General features: G+C 37.1%; 1 pseudogene; it reads right to left on the reverse strand.

The window, feature by feature from the left end:
• Positions 1 to 620, reverse strand: LOC120196222 (annotated as a pseudogene).
• Positions 621 to 10,439: the final 9,819 nt, after the last annotated feature.

Consider the following 10,439-nt stretch of genomic DNA (forward strand, 5'->3'; position numbering starts at 1 on the left):
CCAAAAACAACATTGGTGTTTGAGCAGAACTAGTAGGCTAGCTTGATTTTCCACTGCCTCCAAACGCAGTACATGATCGAGTGGAAGAACATTTTGTGCAGTCTCCATTTCTTGGGAAGTCTGAAATGAAGATTAAATCTCAAATGCTTATTATAACATCTCAACCAACATGCAGGGAAAGAAATAATGAGGAAACATATCGATATACCCAACTGTGTATCGAGTGGCCATATTCTTTGCGGTCAGTCTCGCCCTTTCGGCACTTCCTTCTGACATTTTCTTCAGCACAAATCCTTCGCCTTTGCACTCTGAACATATCCCAGAACCCACACAATCTTCACATGGTCTCCAAGGAACCTTCCATTTCAAAGCAAACAAACAGAGGAGAAGGTTCCGGCAACGCAACATGAGCAAACTAATGCAGTTGAAGAAGTACAAGGTAAATTTTAAGGAATATTTACTTAAACGTTTATGAAACCGACATTTGAGGAAACATGAAGTACGAACCTCGGTTGCATCAGAGGCTTTAGTTCTCCTAACAAGAAATGTTGCTGCACCACCCACACTGCTGCAGCAATTGCTACTGAAGCAGTTGTTTCCGGCAATGCCGGAGAACGTATGGATAATTTGTGTATGTTGTTGTGATTTCACATTGATCAAAGAAGATGCTCTATAATCCAGTGCACTCTGGAGTTTTGGCCACGAATCTCCACATGCTGCACACATCAGAAGGAAATATCAGAAAAATCAACCTTACAATAAATTGCTCAAAGGAGCTTATGTGGCCTTTTTAAGTGTTCGGAAAATTCCTTTTACTTTATATTATACAGAATTTATCAATCAAATCAGTGTAGCTCAAGCAAATTGACAATTTGCCACAATCCAAATCATCAACCAGTATAACTCAGTCTCCAACAACACAGCCTACACAGGTAAACTACTTTCTGTGGAACAACATGAAATGAAAAAAAAAATGCAGAATGTATAGAGTGACTTCAACAATAAATCAATCTGCTTGTGAAAGATCGAGGAAGCTTTGTAGTCAAATCCAAATCCAGCTTAAAGAACTGAACAGACAGGACACCAGAGCCCAATTCCCAGTGGAACTGAAACTTGTTTCCATCTTACTCGAAGTATCTAAAGCTATTTGTTAAAAGAAGTTAGGGCATATCAAAGGTTTTCTTTCAATAATCCAAGAAAAGAATTCTCCTTGAAACAAAAATCTCCAACTAATAATACCTCTAGTTTTTGTGTTCTTTTCACCACCCACAATTATCAATAGCATGAAAGAAAACAAGTTCGTTAGCTTAATTGATTGCACCATTAAATCAGAAACCTTTCTTCATCAAGATCACAATGAATGACCAATGGAGTTTTCAGAAACCTACCTGCAGCTGACCCATACAAATTCACATTTTCAGATAAAGCAACAACCCTGTGGAGACCAAGGCCTACTCTTTAATGGGTAATTGCTAATTTTTCATTAGAGGTATTCTCATTGCTTCGAAATTTCAGTGCATCTACACCTACTGCCTGTTGATTTCATAAAGCTTGAGTGGTTAAGTTCATGATGAAGAGAAATAAAGTGGTCTATAACTAATTCTTATGTATATCAAATGAATAAGACTTTATAGTTTGTTGGGGCCAGCTTACCCTTGCAGTGGGATGCAAACGTTGAAGAGTGAAGTGCACCATTTGAAACGGGTCTTTTACTTCAGCTGACAGAACAGTCTCAGTCTCTTATCTACGCTGTCGTGTAAAACCCCCAACAATTAACTACTATACTAAGTTGTTACTGAAGATAGCTTTTATGTTTCTTCCTGTTCAAATCATAATTGTGCATTTATTGAAGGGACACAAATTCAATATATATCGGCAACAAGCTTGAACATGCATAGACAAAACGTGAAACTAGTCTCCAATTTGCATCCAGGAAATTGCAGGACCGATTGAGAAATTACTCCCACAGAGTTGATGCATCTAAATAATTAAATCTCAACACCACTAAACATTAAATCGTTTAAATTTGGACATTCACACCCCTTCTCTACCTACTGTTAAATTAAGGAGAGTGATTGAAAGATTTTCAACTTTCTTTCTTTCTTTTTTTATAAAAAATTTCAACTTAAAAGTAACCCAGATATATCAAGCTTCTACGTTATTCTTGAAATTTGGTTATCTTTCATTAATGGGGAGTTAAGCTTAAACACCAACTACATTACATCAAATGCAGCCAAAATCACCAAGTTTATTTGAAGCTTCAGCTCTATTGCAAAATTGGGTACATAATTGTTTTGCTAGCAGGAGATGCATATGTCATCAGAATAGACTGATAAATGGCCAGAAAAATGCAAATAATAATAATAATAATAATAATAACACAACCATTGGAATTATTGGTGTTGATGAAGAGGCAGGCAGCAATTAACAGCGGAAGCTAAAGAAGTTTGAGCTACTTGTCCTAAACAAAACCAACCAATTTATTGGACGATTTATGATTATTATTTACTATTACTTTCTTTCTTTTGAAATATATTTTTTTATTGTAAAAATGGGGGATACTCATACTAAGTGTCATGTGATGAGCTTATAGAGTCTAATGAACCCACCAAATTGGCAAATTTGCTCGTGTGTGGTTGTGGAAAAAATGATTGTCTTGTGTAGAGTCTCGTCGGAATTACATTTTGGTAAATGATTGGCTCGTATAGGGTCTCATCGGAATTACTTTTTGATTTAATGTGATTGCTACAGTACTCGTCAGAAGATGTCGGAAACACAATGTGTCTTCCGTAAGACGTGGCGACTAGAATGCGACTCATGTTTTGTTCCTTTGATAGTCTTGATAGTTTTGGGGTTTTAATAATTTCAAAAATGAGAAATACACATTATGTTATTGTGTCTTCCCGATACTGTAACGTTCACACCATCTCAAAAATAATTCCAATGATACCCTAAATGAGCCAATTATTTTTTTCCAACGCCCACCCGAACAATTCAACCCACCAAATTAGAATGTTTATTATTCAAGAAGAAAATTATATTTAAAATCTTTCATTAATGGGGAGTTATAAAATAGTCTCACTTTGTTAATTTGACTTAATTAAAAAATAAGTGTCTAAATTATACCCTAAATTAGCTTTAAGTGCTTAAAGAATGTTTTGTTAAAATATGTCTAACGTTTTCTCTGTTACACTTTTAAATATTTGGTTCGTCACGACCGTTAAATTCATCTATTATTTAACACGTCCAGATTTACAAAATTTTGAAAATTTTATTTTTAAAAAAAATTATTTTTAAAAAACCCTAAAATATATAAAAAAAACCCCAATAAATCTTCTAAAATATCATGAAACCCTCCTAAATTTCATAACCCCCAAAAAACTTGTTGACCATCTTTCGGCCAGCCTCGTCGCAACCATTGTCGCCCTTAAATCTTTACTCATCGGTCTCCCCATCGTCACATGCGTTAGCTCCCTAGAGACCCAAATCCCCTATTCCCCTAGGTGCGTTTGGTTCACGGAATGTAGATTACCAATGGGAATGTAGATTACCAGTAGGAATGTAAGATTACTAGGGAATAGGATTACTGAGAATGTTGTATTTTGTGTTTGGTTAGCTTAGCTGAATGTAAGATTATTGTGTTTGGTTAAAGGAAAAATATTATTGGAATGCGTATTTGACCAAATTATCCTTATTATATTTGTTTTTAAACTATTATATATTGTTTGGTTAAAATAATCTCACGTGAAACATACAGTAAAAAAAGGGTACCCAAACCAACTCACCAACCCAGCATGGTATCAATCTTCGGGCCTAATGCAATCAACGCTACAGTCTTTATTTTCACCTGCTCACAATCCTATTTAATAACACCACCCTCCTTTGCTCCCTCCAAAATGTCTGCCACAAATTGTTTCATCATTTTCATGTATGTAATTGTAGACACTTTTTTCGTCTAACCTCGCATGTTATTTTTATTATTTTATTATTGTATTTATATTACATAATACATATATTCTTAAATAACTATATATTACTATTATTATTATTTATTTAAACTAATATTTTTCCTTTGTTTTGTTAAATAACAACCCCAGCTTTGATCCCTACATTTCCCTTTTCGGTGATGCAAGGATTGAAAATAGAAGCTCCAAAGTGGAGCTCACGCACTCTCAAGTGCCAAGTTCCAGTCATTTATTGCTGGACAAGCCCTTCAAGTCAACGTTGGCGAGGAATTAATTGATATTCATGGTCTTGAATATGTTAAGGCCCCACATTCAACCCCACACTCACCATTATTCCACGAACCCACCATGAATCCACGAAGTCTTATAAAATCCCATGATTTACGGGATCTTAAGGGGTTAGCAACGAATTATAAAAGAAGATGATGCTTTCTTTTAGGGGGAATAACAAAAATAATTGAAGAGAGAAAGAATGGCTATGGCCTCTCGACCATGGCATAAAACCACCCGGCAGTATACTCTTGCCACCAACCTCCTCAACCTGTTAGCCTCCTCTGAGAAAATATACATCCATGGCGTCAACTAACCCTTCAGACCCACAACTTCGTCAATCTACAAATCGCAGTGTCTCTCTCAAGCTCCCTCGTCAATCCCGTTCCATTGCTGTCACTGTCCCCAAACAGCAGTTTTTTCCGTACATGCTGCATCCAGGAAAGCAGTAGCGGTTCTTAAAGGCAATTCCAAAGTTGAAGGTGTTGTCACCTTGACCCAAGAAGACTATGCTTTCTGTTGGGGGGAATTCATTGGATATTTGAGGAGAAAGAAATAATCATCTCCAACTCCGAGTCGAATAATTTCCACGAAATAAAAGAGGCTTACGTCAAGTTTTTGGCAAACGACGTTCACGGCTTGAAGAAGATTTACCACAAAAACCTTGAAGCATTTTTCAGTCGAGTCACCGTGTGCAGAGACACTATATTTCACGTCGCGGCTTACCGTGGGAGCGAAGAGATGCTAGAGATATTGGTTAAATTACTGCCGCCGGCGAGGAAACGCGAGCTACTCAGGATGAAGAATGTTTACGGAAACACCGTTCTGTACGAAGCGGCGGCCACCGGGAAAATCTGAGCGGTTGACTTGTTGATCAGCGAGCTGTTGTTCTCGCTCTGGCGGGTATATCAGATGCGCTTGTTAAAGGTGGGCTCTTCGGGGCGGCTGGGGAATTTCGGAACGCTATATGCAGGTCATCGTTGCCGGATCCGACGGTTCTGGGGTCCTTGTTTCGCTGCTGAAACTCCTAACCAAAGCTGTATTTCCATAAGATGTTGATGGCCTGAGAAAAAATGCATATCTCTATTTATTCCTTCACGAGCATTGTGTTCATGGTTATATACATAGTCTTGTACAACGTGGTGCACAGGCTTCCGATTATGAGGTACTATGAAGAGTTGAAGATCGAGGCTATTAAGGAGGAAAACATGGAGAAAAGATATTAATCACAACTTGCAATTTCAATTCAACTAGAGGGACCTACCAAGGAATATGTGCATCATGATATGGCCATGCATTTGAGGTTAAAGCATAACTGTGATTGTGAAGCCCTTTATTAATGTGGTGTCACCACTTACCACTATGTGGTATTCTTTTCATTTCCAAGTTCTTTTTTTAGATTTTTTTATTCATTTCATATTTAATAATTCGTTTTTGTATTTATTTATTTTTATTTTTTATCTAACATTTTGAATTTTTTACAAGAATTACAACCAATCAAAAGGTAAGTAATTCGAAACAAATGTTTTAAATTTCAATTTTAATTTTCGCAATTAAAAACAACCGACAAATTATTGGTACTGAAAGGGCGATTCAAGGGTGCTAATTCTTCCTTGACTATAACCGACTCCCGAACCCGACACATTTCTGGTAAAATGCAGATCAGGTAAGATTGTGTCCGATCTACCTAAATGTCGTTTTACAGTGATCGGTGGCGACTCTAACCCATTTAATCCACGTCGAAGCCCGATTCCGGGCCCAACTGAAAGACGGTTCCGACAGCTTGGCAACACCACTGGGGACAGGTAAGTGAGTCAGGCCGAAATTAATTTTCGGTTATCTTCTTATGACAATGCTAAATTTAAATTTAAATTTAAATTTATTTATTCGATTCCAATTATTTACCTTTGATTATTTTTTAAATAAATAGTTGTACTGACGTTTTTTTAATGATTCCAGATTTTCAAAGTTTTTTCATCTAAAGCTCTATACCCGAGCTCTGAACCCTATTTAAGTGGGGGTCAAAGCGACACCTTTGTGAGAATTTATTCTCCGTGCGGGCCTAACAAGTAGCCTTCAGGATTCATATACCTTATGTCTTCGTGTGAATTTATTCACCGTGCGGGCATAAGGGAATGTATCATCTCGAGTTTAACTTAGTTCACACAAGCTTAAATGGGCTTAGGACTAAGGGTCTGACAAGACCAAGGGGTACCAGCAAGGAGAACTTGGGTACCCTTTTAGAACCTAAATCGGGGAGTACAGAGAATTAGAGCCTACCCCAAAACCTCATTCCAAACCTTATATTGTTTTGTTTCTTTCTCTATTTTCTGTTCAAAGCATACAAACTAGACAAATATGCGGTTAGGATTTGTTGAAATTAGCATGCGAGATAGAAATCATGTCCGGGTATGAATACTAAGCATGTTCGGGTAGATATCATGTGGGTTAGGACTTTTTATTTTCATTATTTTTATTATTATTACCCTTATCTCACTAATTTTTTTCCATTTCATTTTCCTTTTTCCTTTTTTTTCATGTACATCATTCAAAAGAGGTGTTGATTCACCAAAAACGTGTTTGTTAGACATAATTAATTTGCATTAATGGGCAAAGGGGTTAATACAAGATGAAATGCAGAGGACAATCTACAATGAGACTATGTGGTGCCCACAATTGAAGAGTATATCACTCTGGTGCATTATAAAGGACTCAGGATGAACCGAGTCTACATCAAGCACAATGAAAGTCTATCTTTGAAGAACTGACTGACAAAGGTTACAGAGCAAAATGAGGAAAATGTTACATACCCGGACGCTTCTTTCCAAAACTACGAGAACAAGATGGCGAAACCCTAGCTGAGCTGAATGCCATTGCTGACGAATTCAAGAAGAAAACTTCGGATAGTTTCTATTGATGGAGGGCTCCAATGGTGTTGCTGTTAGGGAACAGACTCAACAGAGAGTGGAAGCCGGAGGTGTAGTCCTTCGAGACTTTTTTTGGGGCAAAAAACTCTTCATTTGCACGGTTCATCCAAAGAAGCCAGAGCGGTCCGACAGGTTATTCAACCGGTGACAGACGAAGACATAAGACTAGTCAACATATTAGAAGCTGTCATGATATTTTTGTCTCTTAAAAGATAAAACAATATTGTCCCCAATAAGAATTATTTCTAATAACAGACACATTTTTTGGATCAATGCCTCGAACATTGCATGCATCGTGCATTCTTGCATATTTCGCATTACTTTTCTCCTTTTTATTACATTCACATGTCTAATAAAAAATGAGAACATTTCAATCCTATGACATATAAGGAGCTTTACCAACATTTGTTGGCGCACACGTGGTATCATCATATCCAGATAAATCCATAAAGCCCCCGTACCCCAGGTAGTGTGATGAGAACGCTCATTGTGAATATCATAGCGGTGTCCCAGGGTGCACTATCGAGAACTACTTCACATTCAAGAAAATTGTACAGAAAATACATAACAAGAACTGGATTGACTTCAACAACTTGGGGGCATCCAAGTGAGGAAGATTATTTCATCATTTGAGGCATTCTGTTTGAGTTTTTTTTTCTCATTTTTTTCTCAAGTTTTTGTAAGAACATTTGAATAAATTTATGTCACTTTAATGATGACGAGCAATGAATCGCATTTGCAAACTTGCAATTCTTTGAATATCAACTGAATTAATAAACTTTGTAAATGGTTCAAAATTACAGATCTCTGACAAAGTAACATGATTTAAAACAATGACTTCTTACCTTACCCATAATATACACTTAAACACCGTACCCTGCTCTTGCAATTAACCAATGTAACCTTCTCCTTTCATAAGGTGCGGACAACATGGGGCATCATTTGCATATGACAATTACTATACTTTTTGTTTAAGGTGTTCGGTGATGATAATCTTCACAGATGGAATATCGAGTAGGCAAATCTAGTTTAAGTCAGTTACTTGGAAATTGAACTCTAAAGATGGGATTTCTTAACTTTCAAAGACACCTAGGCTATAACAGGTTTCTCTTGACAAACTTAAGAAATTGGATCCGAATACCCAGATTATAATATTATATATATACAATAAAGCTTGAGTTGTCCCTCTAAAACAATTGGTTAAACACCCCAACTTTATGGATAAGAGTCAGCTAGCCTGATAAAGGTGATTATACTATACAATAAAGCTTGAGTTGCCCCCCTAAAGCAATTGGTTAAACGCCCTGGCTTTATGGATATTATTCAGCTAGCATGATAAATGTAATTATATTTATACAATAATATTGAGTAGTCCCTCTAGAGCAATTGGTTAAACGCCCCGACTTTATGGATTTAGCTAGCCAGATAATTGCAAATTTAAATAAGGAGTTTCGGTAAAATTGACTAAGGGAGTTAGGGAACACCTGTTATAGTCAATTTCACACGAGCACTCAAGAATTTCATTTTTAGACTGATATTTCTGCACTACCTTTGTTAGAGGTGCTTACAAAACTTGAACAAATGGAAGATTTCAGAGGACATAAATAAAATGTCTAGTAATTGATCATGCTAGTTGCGTCATTTTGTCCGCACCCAATTGAAATGCCAAAGCATGTTTACGATATTTAAAAAAATGACATTTTGGGTTACCAAAACCTTAGAAAGGAGGTCAACCTAAAGCCAACTCATCCGTTTGAACATTTGTCAAAGAGTTGTAACTCTGAAAGCATTAAAAGATCTCTTGATTCCTTTGATATTCCTTGAACTCATGTTTACAATTTGATTCAATTGCGAACAATATTTTACAACATTTTTATCATTTTCCCTCCTAAACAAGAAAAAGGAAAAAACATTTTCAAACAGAACAATCTCAGATATGAAGGGTCTGTAAAGCCCAAGCTTGAAAAAGGATGGGGCATGATCGATTCCATGTACCAAATTGGCAGACAAAACACGGGACTCTAGTCCAAGAGATAAAACATAATTCATTCATGTTGTATGCATCTTAGACATACCTAGGTGCATCACATTCATCATTTTAGCATACAATATTTTTGCAGCTTTTAGAGTCAAGTTTTGACTTCAGGATGAAGGATACTCGATTCGCAAGCGCCTTTAGAGAACGATGGTGGTTGCTTAACTCAGTAGTGAGAAGCTACACCTCAACCGACTTGACATATCTACAGATCTCAAAATCAATTTCAGATAGGTTCGAGAACCAATTCAGAACAAATCCAGTTCAACTCAACTCTACAATGAGCATCATATTTCCAGTTAATGTCTTCAAGCCAGATTTTAATTCCACAACGGAAGATATCCGGCTGTCAGAATTTATCCGTGGGCTTTTCCCTAAGAGAGGAGTCATTCAAAGATTATCTCATTTGGTTCAAACTCGCTCAAAGGAACCACCTAAAGAATCATGTCCGACTTCGACCCGTGAAGGGAAGCCATTTTTTAAACAAACTATTTGCAGCATAGCTTAAGTCAAGAAGGGATATCTACCAAAGACCCTCGAGTTTGACTACGCTCAGCTTTGAGGGCACATCATTTACAGCATAACTCAAGGTTAGAAGGGTTATCCGTCACCAAAAGACCTTCGAGTTCGACTACGCTCAGCTCTAAGACATATCATTTGCAGCATAACTTAAGTCGAGAAGGGTTATATGCCAATAAAAGACCTTCGAGTTCGACTATGCTCAACTCCAAGGCACATCATTTGCAGCATAGTTTAAGTCGAGAAGGGCTATATGCCAAAGACCCTCGAGTTCGACTACGCTTAGCTTCGAGGGCACATCATTTACAACATAACTCAAGGCTAGAAGGGTTATCTGTCACCAAAAGACCTTCGAGTTCGACTACGCTCAGCTCTAAGGCATATCATTGTAGTATAGCTTAAGTCGAGAAGGGCTATCTGCCAAAGGCTTTCGAGTTCGATTACACTCAGCTCCGAGGGCACATCATTTACAGCATAACTCAAGGCTAGAAGAATTATCTATGAACAAAAACCTTTGAGATTGTTTCCCTTTAAACAAATTTTGTCTCTCTTGAGATAGTTTCCCTTGAAACAAATTTCGTCTCCCTTGAGACAGTTTCCCTTGAAACAAAATCTTTGAATTTATTTCCCTTAAAACAAAATTTATTTTCCCTTAAGACAGTTTCTTTTGAAACTAAGTTTTGTCTCTCTTGAGACAGTTTCTCTTGAAACAAATTTTGCCTC

This window comes from Hibiscus syriacus, unplaced genomic scaffold, assembly GCF_006381635.1.
Source record: "Hibiscus syriacus cultivar Baekdansim isolate YM2019G1 unplaced genomic scaffold, ASM638163v2 tig00117028_pilon, whole genome shotgun sequence".
NCBI classification, from domain to species: Eukaryota; Viridiplantae; Streptophyta; class Magnoliopsida; order Malvales; family Malvaceae; genus Hibiscus; species Hibiscus syriacus.